The 3,693-nt window shown below is 44.5% G+C and overlaps 1 non-coding gene across 1 annotated transcript; it reads left to right on the forward strand.

Moving 5' to 3' along the window:
* The first annotated feature begins 3,230 nt into the window (after positions 1-3,230).
* On the forward strand, positions 3,231-3,335 carry LOC127809051 (small nucleolar RNA R71). The gene has a single exon (XR_008025057.1). It is a non-coding gene; the product is annotated as a small nucleolar RNA R71 (small nucleolar RNA).
* Positions 3,336-3,693: the final 358 nt, after the last annotated feature.

Here is a 3,693-nt window from a genome sequence, read left to right on the forward strand (position 1 = left end):
CGCCCACTGCAAAGTTGGAGGCGTCGCACATCAGCTCGAAGGGTAACTCCCAGTCGGGTGGCTGTATGATGGGTGGAGAAATCAATCGACTCTTCAGTTCCTCGAATGCTCGCTTGCACTGCTCATCAAAGTGGAAGGTCACTTCTTTCTGGAGAAGGTGGGAAAGTGGAAGTGCAATCTTGCTGAAATCCTTGATGAACCTCCTGTAAAATCCTGCATGGCCAAGGAAAGAACGCACCTCCTTCACAGAGGTGGGGTAAGGCAATGAAGCAATAACATCAACCTTAGACCGATCCACTTCTATACCCTTCTTAGATAGAACATGCCCTAAAACAATTCCTTGTTCTACCATGAAATGACATTTTTCGAAATTTAAAACAAGGTTCTTTTCAATGCATCTCTCTAGGACTCTACCCAAGCTAACCAAGCAATCATCAAAAGAAGTACCATAAACTGAAAAATCATCCATGAATACTTCCATGCAATGCTCTAGAAAATCTGAAAATATACTTACCATGCATCGCTGAAAGGTACCTGGAGCATTACATAGACCGAAAGGCATTCTTCTATAAGCGAATGTGCCAAAGGGGCAGGTGAAGGTGGTCTTCTCCTGATCCTCTGGGGCTATGCAAATCTGAAAGTATCCGGAAAAACCGTCAAGGAAACAATAGTGTGACTTACCAGCCAACCTCTCCAACATCTGATCAATGAATGGGAGGGGGAAATGATCTTTTCTGGTTGCTTGGTTCAGCTTTCTATAATCAATGCAGACTCTCCAACTGTTCTGCACTCTCATGGGGATGAGCTCATTGTGCTCATTTGGGACCACCGTGATGCCCATCTTTTTTGGAACAACCTGCACGGGACTCACCCACTTGCTATCAGAAATAGGGTAAATAATACCGGCTGCAAGTAATTTACTTACCTCCTGTTTTACCACATCAAGGATGGTTGGGTTAAGTCTTCTTTGAGGCTGCCTTGCTGGTTTTGCTCCTTCCTCCAATAAAATACGATGCATGCAAACAGATGGGCTGATTCCAGTTATGTCCGCTAAAGTCCACCCAATTGCTTTCTTATTATTTTTCAGCACATCCAACAACTTTCTCTCTTGGTCAGGCTGCAAGTTGTTTGCAATGATGACTGGCAGCTTCTCATCTTTCTCCAAGAATGCATACTTGAGGTGCTGAGGCAAAGGCTTGCATTGAATGGTGGGTGGCTGCTGCAAAGAGGGGGCTGACCTATTTGACTGGAACTCTAACTCCAAGGCACTATCAACCTGCTCAACAAGGTTAGCAGCACTATCTTCCACTTGGGAAATGTTAGCATCAAAATCAAACTCATGTCTATGCAAAAATTCAGCAATCTCTAAGCATGCAGCACATTGACTCTCTCCATCACTACAATTAGTGCAAATAATCGTATCTGGGAACTCATGCACAGTGGGGATTTTATCAATTAAATCAGAAGACTCAGAACATGCTTCATTCACTAACAGGTCAACTCTATTTACTTGAAAAGTGGAATGATCCTCGGCAGGGAATTTCATGGCATCAAGTATCTTGAAGTTAATTGTGTTACCAGCAAATTCCATGGAAAGTGTACCCTCATGCACATTGATAATAGTTCTAGCAGTTTTTAAGAATGGTCTCCCTAGGATCAAGGGTGCATGCTCAAGTGTGCTGTTATCTTCCATATTCAAAACATAAAAATCTGCTGGAAAGATTAAATCCTTAACCTTAACCAGCACATCTTCTAGGACTCCAGTGGGGTGTGCAGTACTTCTATTGGCTAGTTGGACAACCACTCCTGTTGGCTTCAAAGGACCAAACTGCAATGAAGCATAAATAGAGTTAGGCATGACATTAATGGATGCACCTAAATCTAGTAAAGCATTGCTAAATTGCATGTCTCCTATAGTACAAGGAATGGAGAACATCCCTGGATCTTTACACTTTGCTGGCATGGCAGGTTGGATAAGGGCAGAGACATTTCTCCCAAGGTTGATCTTCTCATTCCCCATAAGCTTCCTCTTGTGAGTACACAAATCCTTGAGAAATTTTGCATACTTGGGGATCTGTCTAATGGCTTCAAGGAGGGGAATGTTGACTTCAACTTTCTGGAATGTTTCCAGAATCTCTTTATCCACTTCGGCCTCTGCTCTTTTCTTGTTTTGTGTTGCTCGATGTGGGAATGGTAGGGGCTGGATGTTGGAAGACTCTCCTTGTTCTTGATAGCTGGAGTTTGGTTGCTTGGCTTCTTGGACTGAGGGGGGTTGCTGCTCTTTGCTACCCTCTACATTCTGCTTCTCTACATGCTGCTCCATGTTTGATGATGGTGGAGGGGTTGGGTTGATTACTTCTTTCCCATTTCGAAGCATGATGGCACTAACATTACCCCTTGGATTGGCAACTGGTTGTGAAGGAAGCTGCCCCGAACCTTGACTCCTTAACTTATTGATGTTTGTGGCTAGCTGGCCTATTTGGGTCTCCAAATTTTGAATTGTGGTTTCTGTTTTCTGTTGGAATTGGAGTGTGTTGGCTGCTAGTTGCTTAACAAGATCATCTAAGGTAGGTTCTGACTTGGGTAATGGTGGTGCTTGTTGCATGGCTTGATTCTGCCTTGGTGGTGGAGCATGGTTGCTTGAAATTGAAGGATGGAACCTCTGCTGAAATGGTTGATTCTGGTATGGTTGCTGCTGGTGCACATGTTGACTGGAAGGGCTGCCATATCTGAGGTTTGGATGGTCTCTCCAACCTGGATTGTAGGTGGCTGAGTATAGATCATACTTGTGTTGTGGATGCTGCTGGAAAGGTGGATTGTGCTGTTGGAAAGGTCTACCAGGGAAGATGCCAGCAACAGATTCATTATTTTCTTGCAACTGTGGGCATTGATCTGTTGTATGGGATGGCAAGGAGCAAATGCCACAAGGCTGCTGCTGGGGTTGCTTTCTCTCTAATGCCAACTGCCTGACCATGGAAGCCAATTCCTCAAGCTTGTTTTCCATCCTTTGCTGGTCCATAGTGGCAGCCACATTGACTTCATTGATGGCTTTTGTAGGAGTGTTAATTCTGGTGCCAAATTGCTGGGCATTTTGTGCCATCTTTGATATCAGCTCTTGTGCAGCTGCTGGGGTCTTCTCTGCCAAAGCTCCTCCACTTGCAGCATCTACCAAGTACCTGTCCATGGGGATTAGACCTTCATAGAGATACTGAATTAGGAGTTGGTCACTTATCTGATGGTGAGGACAGCTGGAACACAACTTCTTGAACCTCTCCCAATACTCATGTAGAGTTTCACCACTCATCTGCCTTATACCACAAATTTCCTTCCTTATTGATGCTGTTCTGGAGGCTGGAAAGAATTTTTCCAGGAAGATCCTTTTCAATCCATCCCAGCTGGTAATGGCAGCTGGTGGCAGGTAGTAGAGCCAATCTTTGGCTGATCCATCAAGTGAGAATGGGAAGGCTCTCAGCTTGATCTGCTCTTCATCTACTCCTTGTGGTCGCATGGTTGAGCAAACAACATGAAATTCTTTCAGATGCTTGTGTGGATCCTCTCCTGCAAGACCATGAAACTTGGGCAACAAGTGGATTAGTCCAGATTTTAGTTCAAAGTTAGCATCCAACTGTGGGTATTGAATACATAGGGGCTGGTAATGCACATCAGGTGCAGCCAGCTCTCTAATGGTTCTAC

The sequence above is a fragment of the Diospyros lotus genome, chromosome 8 (genome assembly GCF_014633365.1).
Source record: "Diospyros lotus cultivar Yz01 chromosome 8, ASM1463336v1, whole genome shotgun sequence".
Classification (NCBI taxonomy): domain Eukaryota; kingdom Viridiplantae; phylum Streptophyta; class Magnoliopsida; order Ericales; family Ebenaceae; genus Diospyros; species Diospyros lotus.